This window comes from Salmo salar, chromosome 09, assembly GCF_965601325.2.
Source record: "Salmo salar chromosome 09, fSalSal1, whole genome shotgun sequence".
Lineage (NCBI taxonomy): Eukaryota > Metazoa > Chordata > Actinopteri > Salmoniformes > Salmonidae > Salmo > Salmo salar.
The window spans coordinates 138100868-138112528 of record NC_138299.1 but is presented as its reverse complement, the minus strand read 5'-3'; positions in this window follow the sequence as shown (position 1 = coordinate 138112528).

The window sequence follows — 11661 nt, the reverse complement described above, 5'->3', positions numbered from 1 at the left end:
ATGATGGTTCTCTTCCTGTAACACACAACCAAGCACAGAGTGAGACTGTAGCATAATACACACACACACACACGCACATACATACTACCATATATATACTACCGGTCAAAAGTTTTAGACCACCTACTCATTCCAGAGTTTTTCTTTATTTTTACAATTTTCTACAAAGTAGAATAATAGTGAAGACATCAAAACTATGAAATAACACATATGGAATCATGTAGTAACCAAAAAAGTGTTAAACAAATCAAAATATATTTTATATTTGAGATTCTTCAAATAGCCACCCTTTGCCTTGATGACAGCTTTGCACACTCTTGGCATTCTCTCAACCAGCTTCATGAGGTAGTCACCTGGAATGCATTCCAATAAAAAGGTGTGCCTAATAAAAAGTTAATTTGTGGAATTTCTTTCCTTCTTAATGCATTTGAGCCAGTCAGTTGAGTTGTGACAAGGTACAGTAAGGGTGGTATACAGAAGATAGCCCTATTTGGAGAAAAAAAGTCCATATAAGGGCAAGAACAGCTCAAATAAGCAAAGCGAAATGACAGTCCGTCCTTACTTTAAGACATGAGAATGCCAAGAGTGTGCAAAGCTGTCATCAAGGCAAAGGGTGGCTACTTTGAAGAATCTCAAATATAAAATATATTTTGATTTGTTTTACACTTTTTTGGTTACTACATGATTCCATGTGTTATTTCATAGTTTCGATGTCTTCACTATTATTCTACAATGTGGAAAATAGTAAAAATAAAGAAAAACCCTTGAATGACTAGGTGTGTCCAAACCTTTGACTGGTACTATATATATATATAATCTCTACATCCTCACACTAGTGGGCTTTGTGAGGGTTCCCAGGTGATGACAGAAGTGGTCATTGAGACAGGGCTGGTTGCTCATGAACTCCATGGTTCTGGAGAAGCAGAGGGAGGTACAGAGCTGGGCCAGCGTGTCACTGCAGTGCAGCTGACGATCCGTCTTCACCATCTCAAAAGACCTCAGCCTCACGTCTGGCTCCCAGCCCTCCCTCAGAGTGTAAAGGGAACAGGTGCATCTGATCCAGGGCAGTGGAGAGTCAATATCCCATCAATCAGCATCCCAAATGGCATCCTATTCCCTATATAGTGCATTACTATTGACCAGGGCCTTGGTCAAAATTAGTGCACTATCAATGGCATAGGGTGCCATTTGGGATTTAGACCATGAGTCATAGGGGTAAATATAAGTATGAAACTGTTAGTGACAGAGACGTAGAGCTATATGCATGTCCTTATCTAGAAGTTTCCCACAGTGCAATACTGTACAGTACAATCTTTGTACATTAGTGGGTGCCACCCACTGCTACATTTTGAATTGCTTTACATGTTTGTCACCTATGGGATAATATATTAACTCTTTGGATAACGTTTTTATGACCTTGCCTTTTTTTTGTGCCCAAAAAGTCCATCAGCTCCTTTTTCTCTTGTGGGTTTGAAGAGTAATTTCTCTCTTCATCGTCTTAATCCATTTCTTGGCAGACCACAGCCAGGAGGAGTGCAGCCAAAAAAAGCCCTGCCAGTCAACTAGGCATTCAGTACACACACCCAAAGAGAACCCAAACAGTTCTGTACACACATATCACGCCAAAAGAGTGTTTTAGACTACTGATGGATGTGAGAAGTTAGACTACTAGTACTTCAATCTGTTACCAAAACTGTACTTTGTTATGCTGCTGGTTTAGGTTTTCTTTAGACTTTTACACATTCTTTGACTGAACTAATATTGTATTTAGGATACTGAATAGACAGAAACCAAAAGACAGGTGCCAGGTGAAATTTCTTAAATAAGACAAATAGTCAAAAATAATTACTTGTGTAGGTTCTGTGAAAGCTTTTCAACATGCTGCTGTTTTGACTTGTTGCACAAAGGGAGAACATTCTCCATAATCAAGCTGAAGCTACACTTGAACATTTGAATGATACATCAACATAACCACCCAACCAAGACATCCATGATACTCTCCCCACTGACAGTCCACGGCTGCTTTCCCAGTAATACAGCACCCATTGTCACAAAATAAACGATAGGAGAATCAAACTAGTATAACTTTTCTTAGGTAAAGGCCTAGACTAGTGTTGCCAGTTTTGTTGGCCCAAGAGCAAACATCTAAAAATGACATTGAGGATGGACAATTATTTCACACACAAAAAATATTAATAAAATCCTTTAATATGAATCTGTCAAGCAAGTGCATACAACATTTGCTCTGGCCTTTAGCTATCAAACATTTACTCTGACTAGCAATCCGCTACCATACAAAAGATTCTGCTCATGCCATATATAGGAACTATACATTTAGGTGTGTTGAAGTTTACCTCTAGTGCCCTGCTGCTACTTCAATTATATTTTTTTTATTTCACCTTTATTTAACCAGGGAGGCTAGTTGAGAACAAGTTCTCATTTGCAACTGCGACCTGGCCAAGATAAAGCATAGCAGTTAGACACATTCAACAGAGTTACACATGGAATGAACAAAACATACAGTCAATAATACAGTAGAACAAAAAGTCTATATACAGTGAGTGCAAATTAGATAAAATAATTTGCAATAAATAGGCCATGGTAGCAAAGTAATTACAATATGGCAATTAAACACTGGAATGGTAGATGTGCAAAAGATGGATGTGCAAGCAGTGATACTGGGGTGCAAAAGGAGCAGAATAAATAAATAAATACAGTATGGGGATGAGGTAGATAGATGGGCTGTATACAGATGGGCTATGTACAGGTGCAGTGATCTGTGAGCTGCTCTGACACCTGGTGCTTAAAGCTAGTGAGGGAGATGGGAATCTCCAGCTTCAGAGATTTTTGCAGTTCGTTCCAGTCATTGGCAGCAGAGAACTGGAAGGAAAGGCGACCAAAGGAGAAATTGGCTTTGGGGGTGACCAGTGAGATATACCTGGAGCGCGTGCTACAAGTGGGTGCTGCTATGGTGACCAGTGAGCTGAGATTGTATTTTTTTTATTTTTTTATTTCACCTTTATTTAACCAGGTAGGCAAGTTGAGAACAAGTTCTCATTTACAATTGCGACCTGGCCAAGATAAAGCAAAGCAGTTCGACAACATACAAAAACACAGAGTTACACATGGAGTAAAACAACATACAATCAATGAATGCAGTAGAAGAAAAAAAAAAAAGAATAATATATATATATATATATATAAATTTTTTAAAAAATAAAATAAAATAAAATAAAAAAATAAGACTATATACAATGTGAGCAAATGATGTGAGATAAGGGAGGTAAAGGCAAAAAAATGCCATGGTGGCAAAGTAAATAAAGTATAGCAAGAAAAACACTGGAATGGTAGATTTGTAGTTTGAAGAAAGTTCAGAGATAAAATATAAATAATATGGTGCAAAGGAGCAAAATAAAATAAATAAATAAATACAGTAGGGGAAGAGGTAGCAGTTTGGGCTAAATTATAGACGGGCTATGTACAGGTGCAGTGATCTGTGAGCTGCTCTGACAGCTGGTGCTTAAAGCTAGTGAGGGAGATAAGTGTTTCCAGTTTCAGAGATTTTTGTAGTTCGTTCCAGTCATTGGCAGCAGAGAACTGGAAGGAGAGATGACCAAAGGAGGAGTTGGCTTTAGGGGTGACCAGAGAGATATACCTGCTGGAGCGCGTGCTACAGGTGGGTGCTGCTATGGTGACCAGTGAGCGGAGATAAGGGGGGACTTTACCTAGCAGGGTCTTGTAGATGACCTGGAGCCAATGTGTTTGGCGACGATTATGAAGCGAAGGCCAGCCAACGAGAGCGTACAGGTCGCAGTGGTGGGTAGTATATGGGGCTTTGGTGACAAAACGGATGGCACTGTGAAAGACTGCATCCAGCTTCTTGAGTAGGGTATTGGAAGCTATTTTGTAAATGACATCGCCGAAGTCGAGGATTGGTAGGATGGTCAGTTTTACGAGGGTATGTTTGGCAGCATGAGTGAAGGATGCTTTGTTGCGAAATAGGAAGCCAATTCGAGATTTCACTTTGGATTGGAGATGATTGATGTGAGTCTGGAAGGAGAGTTTACAGTCTAACCAGACACCTAGGTATTTGTAGTTGTCCACAAATTCTAAGTTAGAACCGTCCAGAGAAGTGATGCTGGACAGGCGGGCAGGTGCAGGCAGCGATCGGTTGAAGAGCATGCATTTAGTTTTACTTGTGTTTAGGAGCAGTTGGAGACCACGGAAGGAGTGTTGAATGGCATTGAAGCTCGTCTGGAAGGTTGTTAACACAGTGTCCAAAGAAGGGCCAGAAGTGTACAGAATGGTGTCGTCTGCGTAGAGGTGGATCAGAGATTCACCAGCAGCAAGAGCGACATCATTTATGTATACAGAGAAAAGAGTTGGCCCAAGAATTGAACCCTGTGGTACCCCCATAGAGACTGCCAGAGGTCCAGACAGTAGGCCCTCCGATTTGACACACTGAACTCTGTCAGAGAAGTAGTTGGTGAACCAGGTGACGCAATCGTTTGAGAAACCAGTGAGATGGGTAGTGTTTGGGGCTTTGGTGACAAAACGGATGGCACTGTGATAGACTGCATCCAGTTTGTTGAGTAGAGTGTTGGAGGCTATTTTATAGATGACATCGCCGAAGTCGAGAATCAGTAGGATGGTCAGTTTTACGAGGGTATGTTTGGCAGCATGAGTGAAGGATGCTTTGTTGCGAAATAGGAAGCCGATTCTAGATTTAATTTTGGATTGGAGATGCTTAATATGAGTCTGGAAGGAGAGTTTACAGTCTAGCCAGACACCAAAGTATTTGTAGTTATCCACGTATTCTAAGTCAGAGCCGTCCAGAGTAGTGATGCTGGATGGGTGGGCAGGTGCGGGCAATGATCGGTTGAATAAGAGCAGTTGGAGGCCACGGAAGGAGAGTTGTATGGCATTGAAGCTCGTCTGGAGGTTAGTTAACCTCTCTGGGCCAGTGGGACGTTTGCGTCCCACCCTATTCAACAGCCAGTGGAATCGCGTGGCGCGAAATACAAATACCTCAAAATGCTATAACTTCAATTTCTCAAACATATGACTATTTTACACCATTTGAAAGATAAGGCTCTCGTTAATCCAACCACGTTGTCCGATTTCAAAAAGGCTTTACAGCGAAAGCAAAACATTAGATTATGTCAGGAGAGTACCCTGCCAAAAATAATCACACATCCATTTTCAAAGCAAGCATATGTCACAAAACCAAAACCACAGCTAAATGCAGCACTAACCTTTGATGATCTTCATCAGATGACACTCCTAGTGTCACGGTTTTCATCGTGTTGCGGAAAAGACCAACATGCAGCGGGATTGTGGACACTCATGTTTATTAAAGAAAACATGTAAAGCATCCACTTGAACAAAAAAAACAATAAACAGTACTTACAACGGCAACAGTGTGGCAGGCTCAAACAAACGCAGTGCACACAAACAATCTCCCACAAAAGACATTGGGACTCTCAATTGGGACTCTCAATCAAAGGCAAATGGACAACACCTGCCTTCAATTGAGAGTCCCAACCCCAATTGACCACACATAGACATACAACAGCTAGATCAATCATAGACATACATAACAAGGAACAGTGCCCAAAAACCCCGGAATACACAAATCAAATCCCCTACAACAAACACACCACCCCGAATCACATGAAACGAATACTCTCTGCCACGTCCTGACCAAACTACAATAACAATTAACCCTTATACTGGCCAGGACGTGACACGTAGGACATTATGTTATATAATACATGCATGTTTTGTTCAATCAAGTTCATATTTATATAAAAAAACAGCTTTTTACATTAGCATGTGATGTTCAGAACTAGCATACCCACCGAAAACTTCCGGTGAATTTACTAAATTACTCATGATAAACGTTGACAAAATACATAATTATTTGAAGAATTATAGATACAGAACTCCTTTATGCAAACGCTATGTCAGATTTTAAAATAGCTTTTCGGCGAAAGCACATTTTGCAATATTCTGAGTACATAGCTCAGCCATCACAGGCTAGCTAATTTGACACCCACCAAGTTTGGGACAACCTAAACTCAGAATTACTATTAGAAAAATTGGATTACCTTTGCTGTTCTACGTCAGAATGCACTCCCAGGACTTCTACTTCAACAACAAATGTTGTTTTGGTTCCAAATAATCCATAGTTATATCCAAATACCTCCGTTTTGTTCGTGCGTTTAGGTCACTATACGAAGGGTAACGCGCGAGTGCATTTCGTGACAAAGAATTTCAAAATATTCCATTACCGTATTTAGAAGCATGTCAAACGCTGTTTAAAATCAATTTTTATGCTATTTATCTCGTAAAATAGCGATAATATTCCAACCGGACAACGTTTTATTCATTCAAAGAGAGAAAGAAAAAAATGGCGAAGTCTCGTGAAGCGCATCTCCAGTGTCACTGTCCCCAGGCAGGCCACTTACAAACTCTGCTGCTGTACCTTGCCCAGAGACAGGAGACGCATCATTCCGCTTTCTAAAGGCTTTAGAGAGCCAATGGAAGCCTTAGAAAGTGTCACGTAACAGCACAGATGCTGTAATTTCGAGAGAGATGCAACAGAAGGACAACAAATTGTCAGACAGGGCACTTCCTGCATGGAATCTTCTCAGGTTTTGGCCTGCCATATGAGTTCTGTTATACTCACAGACACCATTCAAACAGTTTTAGAAACTTTAGAGTGTTTTCCATCCAAATCTACTAATTATATGCATATTCTCGTTTCTGGGCAAGAGTAGTAACCAGTTTAAATCGGGTACGTTTTTATCCGGCCGTGAAAATACTGCCCCCTAGCCCCAACAGGTTAACACAGTGTCCAAAGAAGGGCCAGAGGTATACAGAATGGTGTCGTCTGCGTAGAGGTGGATCAGAGAATCACCAGCAGCAAGAGCGACATCATTGATGTATACAGAGAAGAGAGTCGGCCCGAGAATTGAACCCTGTAGCACCCCCATAGAGACTGCCAGAGGTCCGGACAACAGGCCCTCCGATTTGACACACTGAACTCTATCGGAGAAGTAGTTGGTGAACCAGGCGAGGCAATCATTTGAGAAACAAAGGCTGTTGAGTCTGCCAATAAGAATGCGGTGATTGACAGAGTCGAAAGCCTTGGCCAGGTCGATGAATACAGCTGCACAGTAATGTCTCTTATCGATGGCGGTTATGATCCTTCCAGGATACCAGGGCCAGGTCGATTAGAAAGGCTTGCTCGCTGAAATGTTTCAGGGAGCGTTTGACAGTGATGAGTGGAGGTCGTTTGACCGCTGACCCATTACGGATGCAGGCAATGAGGCAGTGATCGCTGAGATCTTGGTTGAAAACAGCAGAGGTGTATTTAGAGGGCAAGTTGGTTAGGATGATATCTATGAGGGTGCCCGTGTTTACGGCTTTGGGGTGGTACCTGGTGGGTTCATTAATCATTTGTGTGAGATTGAGGGCATCAAGCTTGGATTGTAGGATGGCTGGGGTGTTAAGCATGTCCCAGTTTAGGTCACCTAGCAGCGCGAGCTCTGAAGATAGATGGGGGGCAATCAGTTCACATATGGTGTCCAGAGCACAGCTTGGGGCTGAGGGTGGTCTATAGCAGGCGGCAACGGTGAGAGATTTGTTTTTAGAGAGATGGATTTTTAAAAGTAGAAGTTCAAATTGTTTGGGTACAGACCTGGATAGTAGGACAGAACTCTGCAGGCTATCTCTGCAGTAGATTGCATCACCGCCCCCTTTGGCCGTTCTATCTTGTCTGAAAATGTTGTAGTTAGGAATGAAGATTTCAGAGTTTTTGGTGGACTTCCTAAGCCAGGATTCAGACATGGCTAGGACATCCGGGTTGGCAGAGTGTGCTAAAGCAGTGAATAAAACAAACTTAGGGAGGTGGCTTCTAATGTTAACATTCATGTAACCAAGTCTTTTACGGTTACAGAAGTCATCAAAAGAGAGCGTCTGGGGAATAGGAGTGGAGCTAGGCACTGCAGGGCCTGGATTCACCTCTACATCACCAGAGGAACAGAGGAGGAGCAGGATAAGGGTACGGCTAAAAGCTATGAGGATTGGTCGTCTGTGACGTCCAGAATAGAGAGTAAAAGGAGCAGGTTTCTGGGGGCGATAAAATAGCTTCAAGGTATAATGTACAGACAAAGGTATGGTAGGATGTGAATACAGTGGAGGTAAACCTAGGCACTGAGTGATGATGAGAGAGATATTGTCTCTAGAAACATCATTGAAACCAGAAGATGTCATAGCATGTGTGCGTGGAGGAACTGAAAGGTTGGATAAGGTATAATGAGCAAGGCTAGAGGCGCTACAGTGAAATAAGCCAATAAACACTAACCAGAACAGCAATGGACAAGGCATATTGACATTAAGGAGAGGCATGCTTAGCCGAGTGATCAAAGGGTCCAGTGAGAATTAGACAGCTAGCCGAGCCATAGGTAGCAAGCTGGTAGAAGATGGAGGGAGGTCTGTTTTTAGCCACCTTGTGCGTTTCCATCTGCAGATTAGTGGGGTTCCGTGTGGTAGGGGCGACCAGTTCAATTGGCAAAATAGTTATAGTTATAGTGGCCCAAGAAAATTGTCCGATAGACCTATTCAGATAGCAGCCGATAAGACAGCTGACGATTAGCGGGCCGCAGATGGGCGTTCGGGTTACGTCACGACAGAGGGACCAGTTGGATAACTCCCTCGGGCAGATAACGTCGGTAGTCCAGTCGTGAAGGCCCGAAGGGGCTCCGCATCGGCAGTAAAACGGGTCCATATAGGCGATTGTAGCCCCGGAGTGGCTGATGGAACTCTTCAGCTGGCTAGCTCCGGAATAATTTATGTTAGCTCCGGGACCGACGTTTGCCAATAGTCACTCAGGTAGCAGCTAGCTAGCTGCAAGATCCAGGTGTAAATGTCCAGAGCCTGCGGTAGAAATCCGGGGATATGGAGAGAGAATAGGTCCGGTATGCTCTGGTCTGAGTCGCGCTGTACAAAACTGGCGATAGCTTTTCGAGCTAATGGATAGCTGATGACTGCTAACCGTGGCTAGCTGAACTCCAACGTTAGCCAGTGAACTGGCCAACCTCTGGCTAACCTCTGGCTAGCTTCTGTTGAGGATTTCAGATTTGAGGTAAATAATACTTTTTTTTTTAATTGGTGAGGCGGGTTGCAGGAGAGTGTTTTGAGGTTGAGTTTTTAGAAAAAAAATATGTAAAAAGATATGCAAAGAAAATATGTAAACATATATATACACGGGACACGACAAGAGGAGGACAAAGGACGTCTGACTGCTATGCCATCTTGGGGCAAAAAAAGATAATTCGTTCACCCACACCACATCTCACAAAGACACGGCTGTTGGAACCAAATTCTCAAATTTGGACTCCAGATCAAAGGATAGATTTCCACTAATTTCCACTGTCCATTGCTCGTGTTTCTTGGCCCAAGGAAGTCTCTTATTATTATTTGTGTCCTTTAGTAGTGCTTTCTTTGCAGAAATTCGACCATGATGGCCTGATTCACAAAGCCTGATTCACACAGATGTGTCTGTTACTTGAATTCTGAGAAGCATTTATTTGGGCTGTAATTTCTGAGGCTTATACTCTGCAGCAGAGGCAACTCTGGGTCTTCCATTCCTGTGGCGGTCCTCATGAGAGGCAGTTTCATCATAGCGCTTGATGGTTTTTGCGACTGCACTTGAAGAAACTTTCAAAGTTCTTGAGATGTTTCATATTGACTGACCTTCATGTCTTAAAGTAATGATTGGCTGTCGTTTCTCTTTGCTTATTTGAGCTGTTCTTGCCATAATATGGACTTGGTCTTTTGCGAAATAGGGCTATCTTGTGTATACCCCCTACCTTGTCACAATACAAATGATTGGCTCAAATGCATTAAGAAGGAAATACATTTCACAAATTAACTTTTAAGAAGGCACACCTGTTAATTGAAATGCATTCCAGGTGACTATCTCATGAAGCTGGTTGAGAGAATGCCAAGAGTGTGCAAAGCTGTCATCAAGGCAAAGGGTGGCTATTTGAAGAATCTCAAATATAAGATATATTTTGATTTGTTTAACACTTTTTTGGTTACTACATGATTCCATATGTGTTATTTCATAGTTTTGATGTCTTCACTATTATTCTACAATGTGGAAAATAGTAAAAATAAAGAAAAACCCTTGAATGAGTAGGTGTTCTAAAACTTTTGACCGGTAGTGTAACTTCCAATAAATAGGTTAGTCCTAAATATTTCAAAAACTAAAAGCATTGTACTTGGGAAAAATCAAAAGCTAAACCTCAACTAAATCTTGTAATGAATAATGTGGAAATTGAGCAAGTTGAGCAACTGCTTGAAGTAACCCTGGATTGTAAACTATTATGGTCTAAACATAAACAGTTGCTAAAATGGGGAGAGGTCTGTCCATAATAAAGCACTGCTCTGCTTTCTTAACATCTCTATCAACAAGGCAGGTCCTACAGGCCCAAGTTTTGTCGCACCTGGACTACTGTCCAGTCATGTGGGCACAAAAAGGGACTTAGGACAATTACAATTGGCCCAGAACAGGGCAGCCCGGCTGGCCTTTAAACGTACACGAAGAGCTAACAATAATATGCATTTCGATCTCTCCTGGCTCAAAGTAAGTGGAGAGATTGACATGTTGAATGCACCCGCTATTAGCGCGCACCACCGCTAACTAACTAGCCATTTCACATCGGTTACATATGGGAGGCTCACATAACTAACTACCTTGAGCCATGACTACATTCAATTATGCACATCAAGTAACTCATGCAAGCAGTAAACTCAGATTTAAAAAAGAGATACAAATATATTTTATGGAACAGTGGGGACTGTGAAGAGACACACACAGGCACAGCCACACGCATACACACACATGATAACATACGCACTATACACACATGTACACATGGATTTTGTGTTGTAGATATGTAATAATAGAGTAGTGGCCGGAGGGCATGTGATCGTAAATTCACTCTGGAGTGCCAGAGTGTACTCCAAGCGTTTCTATCGGAGCGTTCAGACCGCATACTAGATGATCTGGCGGAGGAGTAGGGTTGATCTGAGAGTTCTGACCTCACAACGGCAGTCAAGAACCCAAGCTAACTGGCTAACGTTGGCTAGCTTGCTAGCTACAGTACTTCCAGAAACAAATGAGAGAACACCTCACTCTGACCATTTTACTTGCCCTAGCAAAGCTGGTTAGGCTGGTTCCATGTAACTGTGCTGCTCGCAACAATTTAATTGCGTTTTTTGCCGACGTTTACTGACACCGGCCATAAATGAATCAGTTATTCTGAACACTAGCACTCTCAGACAAGAGTGCTCTGAAATCGGAGTAGACAGCCAGAGTGAATTTATGAACGCACCCTTAATGTGTTGTGAAATCTGTTGCGAAATGTTTTCAATTGTTTATAACTGCTTTAATTTTGCTGGACCCCAGGAAGAGTAGCTGATGCTTTGGTAGGTCATCATTGTAAATAATAATTTGTTTTTAACTGACTTGCTTAGTTAAATAAAGTTTTTTTAAAAATTGGTTGGAATAATACTGTGAAATTGTTTAGGTGGGATAGAGTTTTGGCCTGCCTAGGACATCATTTTTTGTGACACTTGCATTCAATT